The sequence below is a fragment of the Eumetopias jubatus genome, unplaced genomic scaffold (genome assembly GCF_037043125.1).
Source record: "Eumetopias jubatus isolate StellerSeaLion01/CBP00866 unplaced genomic scaffold, mEumJub1_p1.0 scaffold_9, whole genome shotgun sequence".
Taxonomy (NCBI): domain Eukaryota; kingdom Metazoa; phylum Chordata; class Mammalia; order Carnivora; family Otariidae; genus Eumetopias; species Eumetopias jubatus.
In genome coordinates this window covers 6,961,044-6,980,410 of record NW_028274815.1, presented here as the reverse complement: position 1 = coordinate 6,980,410, position 19,367 = coordinate 6,961,044, and the positions used below count along the sequence as shown (strand labels likewise).

The following is a 19,367-nucleotide window of genomic DNA, read 5'->3' as shown; positions in this document are numbered from 1 at the left end:
CGAAATCCCTCAGGACTTTTATTATATTTGTAACTCAGTGCGGTCTCTTTGTTCCGGCTGGGAGGACACCTGGTCAGAAAAGCAGGGTACATCACTCAGCCAGCCCAGACTTCCCAGGGACAGTGGCGTTTTCTTAAGGAACATAAGATTACTTGCCGGTGTCTAGGAAGGAATCAAGAGTGTTTTCTGGTCACCAAAGACCAGATTCTGTACTCAGGGAGAAGCCTTAAAGTGGGGATCCTGAAGAGGTGGTTACTTGACCCTACAAAGGACAACAGCTTCTTAACGTGACGGCAGACACAATGAGGGACCTCTGAATCTTATGTAAAGATGGCATGGCTGCCTTCTGCTGGTAAAGCAGGTGGTTTTTTAGTGTTTAAAAAATTCTTCTGTTAGAGTAGTAAATATAGAGATGATTTCCCATTGACAGAACTCAGTTCACTCCTTCTAGGGAGGTCTGGCAATCTCCTCTTGCCATCAAGACTTCACTAGGTATGGGTAAGTTCCTTCTTTTCTGGGTCTATGTTGGAAGTTTAATTTACCTCTAACACATATAATGTTTCTGTACTAGCCTACCAAAACGCGTTCTAACTGATGGGACTTCCAGCCATGGAGGAATGAAGAGGTTGACAAATTTTCTCCCCCAACCAAAACAGCTATAAAACTGGACAAACTCGTCAAAACCATTTTAGGGCTCTGGAAATTGACCAGAAGCAAACAACATTTTGAGAAGCATTTATTCATTAAAAGAAACTGCTAAACTTGGAGAAAGAATAATGGAACTGGTGGTATTCTTGCCTGGGGTTACCTCCACTCCTCACTCCTTAGCAGAGGAATCCTGTTATTGCAGGGCTGGCCATGGACACAGCAGCTTTAATGCCAGAAGCAGCTGACTTGGTTTGGAGGGCAAAAAATTCACGCAGTGGTGAACAGAGAATACCTCCAGCCCTCCTGTCCTGCAGATGTGGAGCATACATTGAATTGGGAGACACTGGAAATAAGAGAGCCATAAAGGAGCTTGAGAAGATCTCCATGCTGCACTGGCTGCCTGGAGGCTGCATCCAGGCATAGGGGAGGCCTGAGAGGGCCTGGGGGAGAGTACAAGCTGGGGCAGACCTCACAAGCCCTGGACTGTGAACGAGTTCTCTAACCCACATGTAGATACATAGGCAGACAGCAGTGCCTTACTGGCTGATGGTGTTGGAACACAAGCTCTGACCACTGAGCTATGCAGACATGGGTGACCCCTAGAACGAGACTGAAAACTAAAACCCAAGTATTTAAAAAACTGAGCAGAGACATTGGCTGCTGCATACCATGGGTGAGAAAGAGTCAGCAGATTAAGTCCGAGCTAAAAAAGAACAGCACAACAACAATGCTGAAGAGAAAAACAAAACAAAACAATCAAAACTGAGTTTACTATATTATTTACTATGTCCAGTTCTAACCAAAAAATAGGACAAACGGGGGAAAAGGCAGTCAACTGAAACTGCCTCTAAATAGATCCAGATGTTGAATTTACCAGAGATTTCAGAGCAGCTATTATAAATATGTTCAAAGAAATAAAAGAAGCTATGATGACCATGAGTCAACAAATAGGGAATATCACTAAAGAAATAGAAACTATTCATAAGAACCAAATGAAAATCCTAGAGTTGAAAAGTTAGTAACTGAAATGAAAAACCTACTGACTGCACAACATAGTGATTTGTGATAGCCAAAGAAAGAATCCGTAAACTTAGAGGTGGATCAGTAGATATTAGTCAGTCTGTCAAAGAGATGTAAAACATACCGAAGAAAAGCAAACAGCTTCCAATTTCTATGGGGCAACATCATGCACACCAACATGTGCGTAGTCAGTGCTCCCAAAGGAGAGTAGAAAGAGGAAAAGCAGTTAAAGAAATAATGTCCATCAGTATCCCAGATTTGATGAAAACTATAAATCTGCAGACCCAAGAAACTCAGCAAACCCCCAGTAGGATAAACAAGCCGATCTTCACTAAGATACATTGTAATCACACTGTTGAAAGACACTGAGAATGAGGACATCTTGAAAGCAGCAGGAGAAATTATTTAGGAGGAACAGTGCAGTTCTTACCAGAAACAATGGAGGCTAGAAGGAAGTGGAATGACGTATTCTAAATGCTGAAAGAAAAAAATTTCAACCACAAGTTCTATAGCCAGCAAAATTATCCTTCAAAAATGAAGGTGAAATAAAGACATTCTCAGATACTCAAAAAACCTGCCTTGCAAGAAATTCTAAAGGAAGTTGTTTGGGTTGAAAGGTAATATAACAGATAGTAATTAGAATCCACAGGAAGAAATGAAGAGCTCCAGAAATGGTAAATGTCGGTGGTGAATAGAAAAGATGGTGTACATATACATTTTCTTAATTTATCTAAAGGGCTGTATGAAGCAATAATTACACTGTATTATTAGGATTACAGCGTATATAGATGCCATATATGTGACAATAGTAGGATAAAAGACAAGGGAGGAAATACAGCATATTTGCTGTATTTTATCAGAATTAAGTCACCATTAATCTGAAAGAGAGTGATAAGATGCACACTGTAATCCCTAATCACTGACAAAATAACTGCAAAATGTACAATGAAAAAAATCAACATAGGAATTAAAACAATATGCTACCAAACATTTTTTAATAAAAAATGAGTCAGTAAAGGAGGAACAAAAAAGACCCGAGACATACCTGAATCAAACAGCAAAATGGCAGATGTAAATCTAACCACATCAGTAATTACATTAAATGTAAATCAAAAGGCAGATGGGATTAAAAAAAAAAAAAGAGCTAATCATATGCTATCTGCAAGACACATTCTTTAGAAGAGAAGACACCAACAGCTTGGAAGTAAGAATGGATATGATATACCTTGCAAACAGTAACTGCACAAGTGATAGAATGGCTATACAAGACACTGCAGAACTAATAAGTGGGTTTGGGATACAAGATCAGGAGACATATGTTACATATATTCCAAACAGTCCAAAAATGAAAGTACAAAAGCAATTCCATTGTATTTTATACAATACTTGGAACTTGCATCAAAAAGAATAAAATACTTGCAACTACACTTGAAAACTACAAGACATCTCTGAGAGAAATTAAAGGAGATTAAATGGGGCTGGCTGGCTGGCTCTGTTGGAAGAGCACGTGACTCTTGATCATGGAGTCGTGAGTTCAAGCCCCATGTTGGGTGTAGAGCTTAAAAAAAAAAGATTAAATGGAGAGATATTTCATATTCATGGGTTGGAAGGCTTATATTGTTAAGATGGCAGTTCTCCCCAAACTGATCTACAGATTTAATGTAATCTATCATAAAAACTTCAGTAAGTGTTTTAAGTAGAAATTAACAGGCTGATTATAAAATGTATATGAAAATACAAAGGACCTTGAATAACAGAAAATTTTTTTGAAAAAGAACAACAAAGTTTGTTGTACACTATGGTACAGTAATAAAGATGTTGTGATAATAGTGTAAGGGTGGGTACATATATCACTGAAGCAAAACTGAGAGTCTAGAAACAAACCCTTTATTGTTTTATGGTCAACTGATTTTCAACATAAGTGCCATGGCCATTCAGTGGGGGAGGATGGTCTTTTCCATAGATGGTGCTGGGACAATTGAATATGTGAAGAAGCAATATTACACCTTTACCTCACACCATACATAAAAAGTCACTCAGAATGTATCATAGACCTAAACTGGCACCTAAAACTATAAAACTTTAGAAGAAAATATGGGAGCTCTTTATGACTTTCGGTTAGGCAAAGACTTTTTAGATATGACCCTCAAAGAATGGCCCCCACAAAAAATTGACTAATTGTACTTCATCAGAATGAAAACCTTTTTCTCTTCAAAAGACACTTTTAAAACAATCAAAAGGCAAGCCACTGGGAGATAATATTTGCAACACATATATGTGATTCAGGACTTCATCCAGAATATATAAAGAATTTTCCCACTCAATACTAAGACAGCCCAATTTAAAAATTGGGAGTATGGGGCTCTAATCAACAAGTACTCAAACATCTGAGTACCTGTTTTGTGCCACAGTGTGTTCCAGACAAAGACCAATGCCAAGCCTGCCATCCTGGAGTTAGTGTTATGTGCGGGAGGCAGACAGGTGGGTCGACAAATATAGAAGTGAAGTTATTTCAGAGAGAGAGATGAATGAAATATCGGAGAAAGTCGATGCGCGTGAGCCAGCCATTCACAGAAGCAGAGAGAGAGCCCATGAGTGGGAAGGAGTGACCCGTGCCTGGCTCTTCAGAGTGTTTGGTGTCGTCAGAGACCCGAGAGAGGCCCAGGCTTGTGCCTTGTGAGCAAGATCCCCAGTGCTATGAGATGAACTCAGAGAGGCAGGCTGGGCCAGATTGTAGTTGTAGGTACAGTGGGAACCCACCAGCGAATTTTGAGCAGAGAGATGTACCTTGTCAGACTACGGCTCCAGCTGCTGGATGGCCTTGTTCCAGGGAACGTATAGCAGGAGCTTCCAAAGGGATGGGGAAACCAGACAAGACGTGTTGGTAGCTTCGGACCTGGGAGGTACTGTGGAGAGAGAGGTGGACACAAAGGGGTAGATTATAGAGGCAGGACTAAGGACTGGATTGAGGATTGGCTGTAGGGCATGAAGAAAAGGAGGGATTGGCTTCTGGAGGCTTGAGCCACTGGTGGGATGGTGTTGGGTGTCATGTATGAGGTGGAGGAGGAGTAACATGCTGGCTCTGCAACGCAACTCAGTAGGAGAGCCTTTATTAGACGCTCGTGGCAGTGTCAGCTTGGCAGCCAGACGGGTCTGGTGATTGCGGTAAAAGCTTTCAAGCCTTAGAATTGAATGAAATCTTCTGGGGGGAAAATTGTTACTAAATAAGAGAAGGCTGAGGCTCTGTTCAAGCAACTTTTCTTAAGTCACAGCCAGAAGAGGTCAAGCCAGCATTCCAACCTGGGGTTCTTTACTCCAGAATCAACTTCTGTGTTTTCTTGAGACACCCAAATATAAAACCTTGACCTGTTCTTCTCAGTTTCTATAGGCAGAAGAAGTTATAAAACGTTGGAGTTCCGAGTGCTTGGGTGGCTCAGTCGGTTAAGCATCTGCCTTTGGCTCGGGTCATGATCCCAGGATCCTGGGATCCAGCCCACTATAGGGCTCCTTGCTCAGCGAGGAGTCTGCTTCTCTCTCTCCCTCTGCCGTTCCTCCTGCTTGTGCTCGATTGCTCTCTCTCTCTCTCTCTCTGTCAAATAAATAAATAAAATCTTTTTTAAAAAGTTGGAGTTCTTTATACTTTTCCTTGGAAATCCTTAGCACTTTCTTTCACATTCTCTCCCTTAGCCAGGGACTTGAAAGAAGTATTTAACCATACTTGTGACTTCCAGACTTCCTTTTTCTTACCATCCATCGTATACATCGATTAGTCTTTATTATTCTCCAGATAACTATTTCATCCTATTACTTCTTTGCTCAAAAAATGCCTACAGGAGAATACCCAAAACATTCATATTCAAGAAATCCATGCTCTTCAGAATACTTTGAACCTTGTTCTACCAACTAAGCTTATTTCCTATTGTTTTTCCCAGTTTTTGCTAGATAAGTGTCACTCTGGCCATGGCATTGTATACTGACTCTTGGCTTGACACACTCAACTTAACTGGGAAGCACCATCTTCTCCGTCACTCTTGTTCTGTGTTTGGAGCCAACAAAGACATTGTCATCCTGGGAGGAGCCTTCCATTCCCTTTCTGGCCTGTGCTGATCTTTTCACACTAATTCTACTGTACCCAGTATTCATCACCACCATTCACTTGCATGCACATGTCCCACCCAACAGAAATGAAGAGAATGTCTTCTCTTTGTCAAGCTCCTTGAGGAGCTCAGTGTCGTGAAGGTTGTGGACAGCTAAGAAACCAGTGTTTACAAAGTGTGGCATGGAGGTAACTGGTTTGGAGCTAATCCTCCGAAAGCCAGCGCTGTTACTGGTGATTGGTTCTCAAACATTGTGACAACATCCCTGACTTGTATCTTTCTCTTCTTTCTATTCCTCTATAAAAGGCAAGTGTATTGATTCAAAAGACGTCTTTAACAACCAACTCTAGGAAAAGATAAGACATGTGATCTTAACATGTGAAGAATGGCCATTATTATCTTTTTAAGATTTTATTTATTTTATTTAGAATGTGCTATTGTGTGCAGAGAAAAAAAAATGAGAAAAGTAACACATTTATTAAAAGTCCATTAGGGTGCCTGGGTGGCTCAGTTGATTGGGCGATCGCCTTCGGCTCGGGTCATGATCCTCGAGTCCCTGGATCGAGTCCCGCATCGGGCTCCCTGCTCAGCGGGGAGTCTGCTTCTCCCTCTGACCCTCTTCCCTCTCGTGCTCTCTATCTCTTTCCCTCTCTCAAATGAATAAATAAAATCTTTAAAAAAAATAAAAGTCCATTAAATGTATAACTGGGTTATTAGAATAAAATTCAGGAAATTATCAAAAAGATTTTAGAAGGGTGCCTGGGTGGCTCAGTCGTTAAGTGTCTGCCTTTGGCTCAGATCATGATCCCAGGGTCCTGGGATCAAGTCCCATGTTGGGCTCCCTGCTCGGCGGGAAGCCTGCTTCTCCATCTCCCACTCCCCCTGCTTGTGTTCCTGCTCTCGCTGTCTCTGTCTCTGTCAAATAAATAAATAAAATCTTAAAAAAAAAGATTTTAGAAACCTGACATTTTGATAATGGCCTTAAGGCGGAATTTTGCGACTGCCAGTTGTCTGTGGCAGATTAAACACACACATTTCCCTGAAACTCCACTGAAGTGATAGTAAGCTGTCTGCTGTCCAAGGTATAAAGTCAGAGATGAAGGTATTGGGAGAGCTGAGGCCCGAAGCGCATGCAGAGGATGGTGCTGTCAAGGGGCCTGCCTGTCCTGCCCATTCAGGGATTGGTCCAGGAGAGTGGGTGTGTGGGCCCGCACACGGCTCTGTCGAGACGAGCATGTCGTGCCCTTTGACTTTGAAACTCGGTGCACGTATGACTTTCTTATAAATAGGGACAAAAGAAGAGGTGAGCCCTCTTTGGGATGTTGACTTGACTTTCAGATGCCATTACATAGAAAAACAATTCTTCAGGTTGCTTTCCACATAAAAACCACTAAATGAAAACAGACAAACTTGATTAATCAAATTTTTTTAAATAGAAAATAAGAATTTTTAGGCAGTGATCTTTCCAAGTCTCTGCTCCTATAAATTGTTTATTGAGTACTTTTCAGTCTGCATTTCCCAGTAGTGGCATCTTTAGAGTTAAATCTAATGCACCCCACCAATATTTAATTTTTAGTTCTTAGCTTATGTTTATTGCTGTTTAGCTAGATAAAAAAAATAAAAAGGCTAGCTAGATTGGGTGAATTGTAGTTATTTAATTTGAAATGGTGTATTCTGGAAGTAGAAATGCGTAATTGTGGATAGAAATTTTGGGATCGGGCGCCTGGGTGGCTCAGTTGGTTAAGCAACTGCCTTCGGCTCAGGTCATGATCCTGGAGTCCCGGGATCAAGTCCTGCATCGGGCTCCCTGCTCAGCGGGGAGTCTGCCTCTCCCTCGGACCCTCCGCCCTCTCATGCTCTCTCTCTCTCTCATTCTCTCTCTCAAATAAAAATCTTAAAAATTTTTGGGATCAATTTTGAGAAAAATGGATTTGATATGTAGGCTTAGAGAATTACTTACAGGTGTTTGTTTAAACTGAGTGGAGTCTCTTTTCAAAATTAAACGATAACCTATGGGCTTCAGGATTATGTGCCAGCAAGTAGAGGTAAGGTTTGGAGATACAGTTTGAATAAAACTAGATCCTTGACTTAAAGTCTTTTGTGACCCACTAGCAGTTTTAACCTGAGCTTTCTGCTGTCAGCATCGTGTTTCCACCCAGCAGTGCCAAGGAGACAGACGGAGAGGAACCACCTAGACCAAGGATGGTTTAGCAACAAGCAATTATACAAGAACAAAATTATCTTTAAAGTGAAATGGAGCCCTATCTCACCAAATTAGTTAATGCAAAAATAGCACCAGTTGAAAATCATGGCCAACTTCAGACAACACTGATGGTAATTAACTTGTCCTTCCCTCCGAATTGCTAGAATTTCTGTGATCTGCCTATGCACACGTGTGATGGGTGCTTTGAATGTTGCCGGGCTTCTCTAGGATCAGTAATGCCCTAATGCTATCAGTCTTTAATCTTCTTGGTTGTAATCAAAATAAAAGTTTCTGTGAATGTGTATCATTCATCCAGTAGAACCAAAGAAAAGAGTTTTATTTTTTAAAAAAATTAGATCCGGGGTTAACAAAAGTTCTTGAAGAAACTTGGATTTTGTTATAGGTGTGGTGGGCAGCTGTTGGGGAGTCTTGAGCAGTCTGGATGCAGTGTTTATAACAGACTAGGGAGGGAGCAGGGGAAGGGCGACTAATCAGGATGCTATTACATCAGTCCTGGCCCAGACCCGCTCCCAGTGGGAATTACTCAATCCAGTGTATATTTGTAGATAGATTTGGGTATGGATATGAGTCATAATGATATGCAATATGAAGATGGATTTGGAGGTCTGGGAGATGGGGATGGGAATCACAAAGATACATCAAAAATGACTTTAGTTTTTTTGGGGGGCAAAGCAACTGCATGAGAGATGGTGCTGTTTACCAGGATGGAGAAAACTAGGGAAAAGGTGGTTTTGGTGGGATCAGGATTTCTACTTGGGACATGTTAAGTTCCAAAGACTGACTTACTAGGCAGCACCTAGTGATGTTAAGTATTAAGTAGCTTGTTGGTTGTTTGAGTTTGGAGATTGGGAGGCATATCTAGGCTGGAGCTTGAGAATCTGGTAGCTATCGGTATACAGAAAGTATGTGAAATCATGGGGCAGGGTGACATCCTCTTGGAAATCAGTGTCCCTGGACAAGAAAAGCAAACCCTGGGGCCCCAGGATGAGGAGGAATACACAAAGGAGGTTGTATACAATGTGTTTGTTTCCAAAATAAGTTTTAATCAACTTTAGGTATAATTTACCTAAAACAAAATAAAACCACCAGTTCAGTTCAATTCCAGCGTAGTTAACATTGGACAAATGCATAAACTGTAACCACCACGCAAATCAAAGTAGAGAACATTTTTACTCATCTCCCAGAATTTCTTCCTTTCCCTGTGTATTCAGTCCGGCTCCGTCTCCAGCAACCAGTGATCTGCTTTCTGTCACTAGAGATTAGTTTTGCCTGTTTTAGAATTTTGTATAAATGGAACTCTATAGTGTAGTATGTAATCTTTTGTGTCTGCCCCCCATTTTTTTTTAACTCAGCTTAATGTTTTAAAATTCGTCCATGTCGTTGTGTTTATCAACAGATTGTTCCTTTTGTTGCTGAGTGACTTTCCATTGTATGGAATGTATGTACCATAATCTATGTTTCCTTTCACCTGTTTATTAATGGACATTTGGGTTGTTTCAGAATGGGGGCTATTATGAATAAAACTTCTAAAACATTTTTGTACAAGTCTTAGATGGATATATGTTTTCATTTCTCCTGCATGTGTTGTGTGCCGCAGAAGAATTTTTGGGACATAGGGTGAAAGTATATTTAATTATATAAGAAACTGCCAAACTTTTCCAAAGTGGTTATATGAATTTTCATTCCCATTGGTGAAGTATGAGGGTACCTGTTGCTGTATAGTCTCAACCACACTTGGTTTTATCATACTTTTCAATTGTCATGCTAATGGGTGTTTAGCGGTACCTCACTATGATTTTGATTTAGATTTCTCATGGTTAATGATGTCAAGCATTTTCTCTTGGGCTAATTGACAAATTGGACACCTTCTTTTGGTACATGTCTGTTGAAATCTGACTTGAACTTTATTATTATTTTACAATTCATTCTTTTTATTAATTGGATATGTCTTTTGTCAGTTTTATGAATTATGAGTATTTTCTCCTCATCTGTGATTTGCCTTTTCATTCCCTTAGTGGTGATTTTTTAAATTAGGTTTTTAATTTTCACTTACAGTATATTTAACATGCAGTGTTACATGAGTTTGCGGTGGACAATTTAGTGATTGAACACTTCCATCCATTACTCCATGCTCATCATGATAAGTGTTATCTTAGTGGTGATTTTTGAGGAACAGAACTTTGAAATTTTGATGAAGTCACCTTATCAATTTTTTATTTTATACTTTAGAGCTTTTTGTGTCTTTTCTAAGAAATCTTCATCTGCCCTAAGATTATGAACATTTTCTTTTGGAAGTTTTATAGTTTTATTGTTTAGGCTTAGATCACTGATCCATTCTGAGCTAATTTTTATGTATGGTATGAGTTACAGGTTGAAATTAACTTTTTTCTGTTCATATATCCATTTGTCCCAACATTGTTAATTGCAAATACCATCTTTTCTGTATTAGATTGCAACTCATCTATATGTGTGGCTTTATTTCTGGACTCTCCTCTGCTTATTGATCCACATGACTAACTTTGCACAAGACTTACATATAAGAATACTGACTTGACTTTCTCCTTATTTTGCCTTCCCCCTCTGTGTATTCTTTCCAAGACCCTGTTTGCTAGTATGCTTTTTGTTATATGGTGTCCCTGTATTTTTAGAGTTGTCTCAAATATTATATAGAAATGCAAAAACTACAGGTTAGCCAACAGAGTGTTTGAAAGAGAAGAGCAAAGTTTCAAGGTTTCACAACTAACTATAAGTACCTAATTTCAAGACCAAAGTATAAACAAACAGAGTCTGGGAAAATATAGACAGAGGGAAAAGCAAAATAAAGAGAAGACAGTGAGTTAGAATACAGATGTGCATGCCTTTTCTGAAGCCGAGCAAAAACCAAGGTCATCTGAGCTCATGCACCTTGGAAAAGCGAACAGTTTAATTTGATTTCAGCACGTTAAAACAATTACTCATTTGTTAGATTTTGTCTTTGCTCCCGTTAGGATTTTGAACCTTTTGGTGATGTTACCTGTTTTCCTCATTCAGGAAGAATTCTTTTTCATTTCCCCTCAGCATTTCTGGTCATTAATCCCATAGTCCCAGAGCTCTCTCTCCTTTTTTTTTTTTTTTTTCCCTGAACAGTCTTCACTCTGTAGCTGATATCTAAATGAATATTTTAGATGTGATTTCTCTTTTTGAAATGAGGCAGTAATTGAACTTTTATATTTTAACAAATAAGAAAATGTTCTGTTCTAGAGCTTTTCAAATGCTGTTGCTTTAATTTTGTTATGAGTAATAATTATATCAGGATGCTTTTGGCTGCAAAGAGCGGAAATCCCATCATGGTGGTATAGTGGTGTGAACAGTATAGAAAGATTTAACTCTCAAAGTAAGAAGTCATGAGGCAAGGCAGCTCATTTTGGCTAATTCAGCAACCCAGTCTTAACCAGGGCATCAATAAGCTCTACCGTTTGCTCTACTTAACTTTTCTATTTTGCCATCCTAGTTGTTGACTGTCCATAGGCTGGCTCCTTTTATAAGCTAAAGGTGAATGCTTCACTTAACAGACATGACAATAGCAAGGGTTACACTTCAGGAAGGAACAAAGCCTTTCCAGAAGCCCTATGTCAAGTTTCACTGACCAGACCTAAGTTTTATGCCTACCCATAAACCCAGGCAGTTGCAAGAAGGACAAGATCACAGTTGACTGAGTTAGAGTCATCAGGATCCCTGTGTGTCTGCCTTTTTAAAATAACTCTTGTACTGTCACAGGTAGGAATAATAAAAAGTGATGGGGCCATTATTTACATCAAGGTCCGTTCTGTCTGGAGGGTATTTGCATGTATGTTTTTCTGTTGAAAGGCACTCAGTGGAACTCATACCTTGAGCATAGCCCTTATGATAATACCAGGCACATACATACTGGCTCATATGCTGCTTTCTTCTGCTGATTTGTGAGTGTGAAAAGTCACGGGCTTGCCCCGTCACCTTGCCCTGCAGTCTAACTTAGAAGAAAACAACAGAAGTTAAATGTGCTTTGCCATCAGCTCGAAATGCATTTCAGTTGCAGATAATAGGGGACAAAATTCACCACCTGGGATTCTTGCTGGATTAGGTTGTTCAGAGCCAATGCAGCAGCTCATTGTGTCATTAAAGAAGCAGGACTCTTCTCTTGCTCTTTTGTGCTATCTGAGCCTGTTTGCCACCTCACGGAGGCAAGATGGTTGCTACAACAACCATTAGATCTGTTTTCTGGGCAGAAAGAATTCACAAGTGTGAAAAGCCACACAAGCTGTCTCTCCGCTTTTTTGTTTTCAGGAAAATTATCTAGCACCATACATTAGAAATACATTGTAAGCCACAGATGTAATTCTCCATTTTCCAACACTCACGGTTTAAAAAAGAAGAAAAGAATATATTTTATTTTAACCGGTATATCCAAAATATTGTCATTTCAAAATATAGTCAGTATAAAAAATATTAATGAGAGATCTTAAATTCTTTGTGAAGGCTTCAAAAAGCAGAGTATTTTACAGCTATAACACATCTCAATTTCGACTAGCCATATTTCGAGTGCTCCGTAACCACATGTGGCTAGTCAGTGATGATGCTGGGAAATGTTAGTGCCTAACGGGCTTTCTGGGGAAACAAGATGCATAAATATACCTATGCAAATTTATTATAAATTTTACTGATATAGTGGAAAGATAGTACATAATTTACAAATAATAATAAATTATTAATTTATTAATAATTAATTATTAATAAATATACAGTACTCTTCATTGTAAATTGTAAAAAGAGCCAGTCGATTCTTACAGAATGCTTTCATTGATTTTTGCCAAACTCTTACAAGGCTCACCTGTGGTTGCACTTCATCCATGATTTGACAAAATCAGAGTACAAATAAATGGTTACCATCCAGTTCAGTAAAGAAGTTGCTTATATCGTGGACAAATGAAGGCAGTTCTAATATGAATGTTGGTTGGTATTTCTGTTTATATTAATGAGTAAATGAAAATCAGACAAGGAAGATGTATGTTGGAACGTCACACATCTGTCCATGTGTGAGCAACTTCTTTGCTGCCTCAGTAATAGGTTTTGCATAATGGGAGACTATTTCGTCTTTCTTTCTTGTTCAATACAATGGCTGTAGTCATGACACCATTTTAAAAGTTTAATGTTCATTACTAGCATTTTCTTCATCATTTTTCCCCCTATCTTTTTTTTCAGCATTTTAATTCTAATTCAGGTCAGTAAACTTTCCCTAAATATTTTAGGCCCTGAGGATCATTACAGTTGCTGTTGCAACCGTTCAGCCATGCTGTTGTAAGGCAGAAGAAGCCGTAGATACATGTACACAGACAGGTATGGGTGTGGCCAAGTAAAGTGTTACTTAAAAAACCAGGCAGTGAGCAAAGTTTGGTCTACAGCCTTTAGTTTGTTGATCCTTGGTTTAAATGATCAAGAAAGTTTATAGTGTTTGCCAGTTTTTATAGTGTAAATGCTTCTATCCTGGTAGCCTTGAAGTGACTAACTTGAAGTCCCTGAATGGGTCTGGGAAGAAATGCTCAGTAGCTCACCATTCTAGAGTATTCCATCAGGCAAATACAGGATATGTGAATAGCCTCCAGAGCACAGAAGACAGCAGTTGATAAGAAGGAATTGAGGTGATGAGTTTTGAATATTTAATGCCTTTGTAATACTATTTATTTTGTTTTATGTTCACATTTAATTTTTCATAATGGCTGTGTTTAACCACCAGTTTACAAAAATTCTTAAACTAACAGCTTTCATGAGCTGGTATGAACTAGATCTGGAACACTCTTGCCAATGGAGACCATAGTGGACAGCGCAGATCTCAGTCTTTTCCAGGAACCTCAGCAGACTTCTGCATACACGTCATAGGCAGGATCTGTGCATCATGCCACCTCCAGCTGCAAGAGGCTGGGCATTGAGTATTTAGCTCTTTGGCCTCTATAGTAGAGGAGAACAGGGGACAATGGAGACAGAAATGCACATGGAGTGAGTCAACCTAGAGTGTCTGCTACAGTTGTGTTCTAGAACTTTTTCCATGATATATCAATATATGTTTATATACACACAAATGTGTATATAATGTGTAGATACATCTGTGTATCTCTAGGTTTTTAGTACCTAAAATGGGATTATTCTTTAGGGTTCACTTTTTCTGTTTAACTGACCTTCATTGTGTGTGCATATAGGTGTCCCCTTATTCACTATTACTGAATTCCATAGTGGGGCTTTCTAGTTCTTATTTCCACTTATTTTAACTAATACCGTATTGGAGATCGTTGGTTCTGTTCATCATTAAAATACAGTGCTTTAATGAGTATCCATGTGTAGATCTTTGTAAATATATGTAAGTATTTTTGTTTTTTAGAATAGACTCCAGAAAGTGAAATTGGCAGCTCAAAGAGTATACAAATTCTGATGTATACTGCAAAATCACTCACCAAAAAAGGGGCTGTTTAAAGTTTCATCGCCACCAACCACATTTGAGAATGCCTGCTTTCCTGACCCAAACTGGATATTGCCTATTTTTAAGCTTTTGCCAGTGATACTGGACAAGTATTATCATTTTATTTATTTATTTATTTATTTATTTATTTAGAGCACTTGACCAGGGCATGGGTGGGGAAGGGGCAAAGGGAGAGAGAGGGAATCCCAAGCAGACTCCACGCCCAGTGTGGAGCCTAACGCGGGGCTTGATCTCACAACCTGAGATCATGACCTGAGCTGAAACCAAGAGTCGGACCCTTAACCAACTGAACCGCCCAGGTTCAGTTCTAATATGCATTTCTGGATTATTATTATGATTTCCTGATCATTCCTTATCTTGAATCTCATTTCTTTTTTCTTTTTTTTTAAGTTTATTTATTTTTTCTAGTAATCTCTACACCCAACATGGGTCTCGAACCCATGACCCCGAGATCAAGAGTCATCCTTTCCTCCAGCTGAGCCAGCCAGACACTCATTTATTTTTCTAAATGGTCTGACTTTGTAATTTTTTAAACTCTGTTATTTACTCATTCACATTCTCATCCATTTTCACTTGATTTCTTAATCGTTTTCTTACTGATTTGTGGAATTTTCTTATTAAAGATATTAACCTACGTGTAGTAAACGATTTCTGTTATTTAGTTTTCTGTCATCTGTCCTATAGAAATTTCCAGTGTTTATATGGTAAATATTTGTCAGATTTTATCTTCATGGCATTTATGATTTTTGTCATGCTTATGAAGATTTTCCCATGCCAGGATTTTGAGGATATTCCTCTGTATTTTATTTTGGTACTTTTTATTGTCCTATTTTTTTTTTTACAATAATCTGGATTTGTGTGTGTGTGTGTGTGTGTGTGTGTGTGTAGTGCGAACCAGGAAACTATTTTTATTTCTGAGAGGAGAGCTAACTTTTTAACCTCATTTACCTCATTCATCCTTCTCCCACTAATTTCATATGCCAGCTTTTAATAAACAAAAACTTGCAGTTGGATGGGTCTTTTTTGAACTTTCTTCTCTGTTTGGTTAATCTTTTGATCTCTTTATGAAACAATACTACACTATAAATCACTGTGACATGTTCTTTTATCTGCAGGGATCGGGCAAGTCCTCTTCATCGTAGGTTTGTTTAGTTTTCCAGAAGACCTTGAAAGTCAGTTGGTCAGGTTCTGCTGGAAGTATTGTTAGGATTTTGATTGGGATTATGATGTTTTATTTAGAGATTAATTTGAGAAGAGTGGACTTTATGTTATTTGAATTTTCAGAGTAAGTCTGAGATTAAGTTCATCCAAACTAACACAATTCCTACTTCTTTCCCACTTCAGAAACTTCCATATGCTTTTCCCCAGGAATTAGTAGTGTCTCAGGGCTAACAAAGTACTGAGTGTTCTGACAGTTTTTTTTATATGTTAAGAATGCATCCTTCTCTCTTAGTTTGCTGAGAGTTCTAATTCTTATATGGAAACATTGTTAAATTTTATTAGATGGCGTTCTCTGTATTGACTCTGTTTTTCCCTTTGGCGCATCACTGTGATGATAGATATCACTAGTCCTTTTACAGTGACTCATACCTGCATTTATCAGATAAGCCCTACCTGATCGAGATATTTTATTTTAAATTACCATGAGTTTTAGTACACTAAACTCTGTACTAAGGAATTATTTCGGTTATCTTTTGCAACATGACAAACCACCCATACTCGGTGGCTTCATGGCAGTTTATTATTGTTTTTCATGGTTCTGTGTGTTGGCTAGACTTGGCTGGACAATCTTTGCTCGAGGACTTATGTGGGTGCTATTACATGTTGGCTGGGGCTGTGGTCATTTGAAAGCTTGACTGCTTGACATCCAAGATGGTTCCCTTCAGTCGAAGTTGACTGTTGGCTGGGAGATCAGCTGGGATTGTTGACTGGGACTGTTACCTCTCTGTGCGGGCTTGGTCTGCTCACGTGTGATGGCTGGGCTCAGAGTATGCTAAGGACAAGCATTTCAAGAATGAAATGGAGGAAGCTGCAAGCCTTCTTATGACTGGGCCTTGAAGTTTCAGGAAGTCATTTCCATTATAGTCTATTGGTAAACCAAGTTCTTAAGTCCAGCCCCTTCCAGGGGGAAAAGGATTGTATTCCATCTCTTGCTGTTTGGAGCTACATGTGCAATAGGGTTTTTACTGGGGGCAGCAATTTGGAGACAGTCCTTTGGCCCCCACAGTTTACATATATCCTGCATAAAAATATTCTCTCTTCCTCCCAAGACCCCCAGAGTGTCACCTCCTTATTGCATCCAGCTTGACACCTCCATCTGGTCATCTAAGTTGGGTCTACTGTGGATGAGGCTTCTTCAGTGTGGCTCCTCAAATTAAGCTCTTCTTCATGTGAGGACCAATGGGGAAGTTTTTGTCTCTTTCCACCCAGTACCCAATATACAATGGTGAACAGTGAGAGGGTAACCGTAGTAGATCCTTCTGTTAAAAGAGGAGAGGAATGTAAGTCTCTTAGCAATCTCTGGTCCATAGCAATTGTGAGGTCCAGATGGACACCTCTTACCAGTTCCTTGAGTAGTGCCCCACCTCATCCCTGTGAGTTGTTCTCTGTGGCTCTTTCTCTACACCCTGAGCTGTCCTTCATTTTATGCAAGAAATGGCCAGATTTTGTGGTTGAACAGCTTTCTTAGCCTGCTACCTACCAGTAGATAATTGGGGACAGAAAGATCTCTTCATTTTGAACTGCTTCTCCCTTTCCATCCAGTCTCGTATAATTCTCTTAAAGACTCCTGTGGGCTGGGCGCCTGGGTGGCTCAGATGGTTAAGCGTCTGCCTTCGGCTCAGGTCATGATCCCGGGGTCCTGGGATCGAGTCCCGCATCGGGCTCCCTGCTCCTCGGGAGCCTGCTTCTCCCTCTCTCTCTCCCTCTCTCTCTCTCCCTCTCTCTCTCCCATGAATAAATGAATAAAAAAAAAAAGACTCCTGTGGGCTTCCTCTGTCTCTAAGTCTCCTGCATTAGACAGAAGCCACACCCACAGCCTCTTTTAGACCGTCTCCTTTTACTGTGGTCTGAACGTGCTGTGGGACAACATCCTTCAGGTTCTTGAAAACGTTCTTGTCTAGCAGAGAGTCTAAGAGGCATAACCTTAAGATTCTTGGAAACTATTGTTTTTTTTCTGAGAGGTTCTCTAAAAATGTGCCCTTACATCTTCCTGAGGTATGATTAAAGAATACTCTTCACTTCATTTTTACTGTGAAATCTTTGAAAATATTTTGTGCCTGGAAAGATTATCCTGAGCCCTATTTTTTTTTCTAAATTCTGCTAAAAACCTGAATACTGCTCATTTTTAGTTCATCTCTGTATATCCATACCTTATTGTACACATCTAGAAGGAACCATTTGGCACTTTTAGTGGTATGTGTTCTGTTTTCCATGTTGGACTGAGCAGCAGTGTTAGCCAATTTCTGTAGTTTCCAATGACAATTTCCTTACTACGCTTCAGATCTTCCCTAGCAATCTCCTTAAGGCCTTTACACTTCCCATCTGCACCCAGTCCTCAAGCCTGTGCTTTGTGTTCCAGATTTTTATTATGGTAGCACCCCATTTTCACTTACCAAATTCTGTTCTGATACTACCACTCCACCAAACTGTGGTGGCCTAAAACAAATAGGTATATTATTTTCCTAATAATTTTGTGGGTCAGGAATTCAGAAAAGGCTCAACTGGATAGATCGTCTCTTTTTGATATGGCATCAACTTCTTCACTCACATATCTTACGATTTGGTGTCTGTCTGTCTCACTCTCCCTTCTGCATGGTGTCTCATCCTCCAGAACCTCTCCATGTGGTGGTCTCAGGATAGTCACACTTCTTTCATGACAATCAACTTCCAAAAGGCAAGAAGTAGAAAGTGCCAGGCTAATTATGGCTGTGCCTGGAACTAGCAAAGTGTTACTTCTGCCGTAATCTACTGGTCAGAGGAGCTGGAAGGCCAACACAGATTCAAAGTGGATAGAGAAATAGACTCTTGTTCGTAATGGGGGAGCAGAAGGTCGGATTACAGAAGAGCGTATGAGATGGGAGATATTGTTGTGGTCATCCTTGGGAAACACAGTCAGCCACATGATTTTTAGACATTATTTTAAGTTTGATTTGTCAGCACTCTGTGTGTGAGTATGCATGTGTGCTATTTTGTCAGATATAGTTATCAGAAGTGTATTAGTTTTGTAAAACATTTGAATTCGGAAGCTATCCCCCTTCCACCCCCCCCCAGGAATAATTCAAGTAGATCAAAATTACCTATTTGTCTAAAGTTTAAAAGATTTCTTTTTTTAAAAAAATATTTATCTGAGAGAGAGAGTGTGTACACATGTGAGTTGGGAGGGGCAGAGGAAAAAGGAAGCAGAATCCTCTAGCAGAGTCCTCGCTGAGCACAGAGCCCGACGCAGGGCTCATACCCAGGACCCTGAGATCATGACCTGAGCTGAAATCAAGAGTCAGACGCTCAACTGACTGAGCCATCCAGGCGCCCCAAGTTTAGAAGATTTCTTTCATAAAACTACCTGAAATTGCCTACGCAGGAAACTTAAGATTTTAAAGTAACCAAATATATTGGGTTTTTCCTATTGATTTCTTCTATACGATCAATGTTTAGAAAGTCCTTCCCCAGTTTGAGAACGTTTGGATATTTATCCACATTTCGTGTGTGTTCTGGTTTTTCTGCTGACAGTAGTTCTTTAGTCTATCTAGAATTATATTGTTAACTATTTAGATGATAATCTCTCCCTGCTCATTTGCAATTCAGCCTTCATCCTATGCAGTGTTGTGTGTTCTGGAATCTGTTTTTGTTCTCTTCATATTGATACGTAAATTCTTTTCCATACTATGTGTTT

At 39.6% G+C, this 19,367-nt stretch overlaps 1 protein-coding gene across 1 annotated transcript in view; it reads left to right on the top strand.

Moving 5' to 3' along the window:
- Positions 1 to 19,367, top strand: part of MBOAT2 (membrane bound glycerophospholipid O-acyltransferase 2) — a 119,699-nt gene that overhangs the window by 67,374 nt on the left and 32,958 nt on the right. The window lies entirely within an intron of this gene.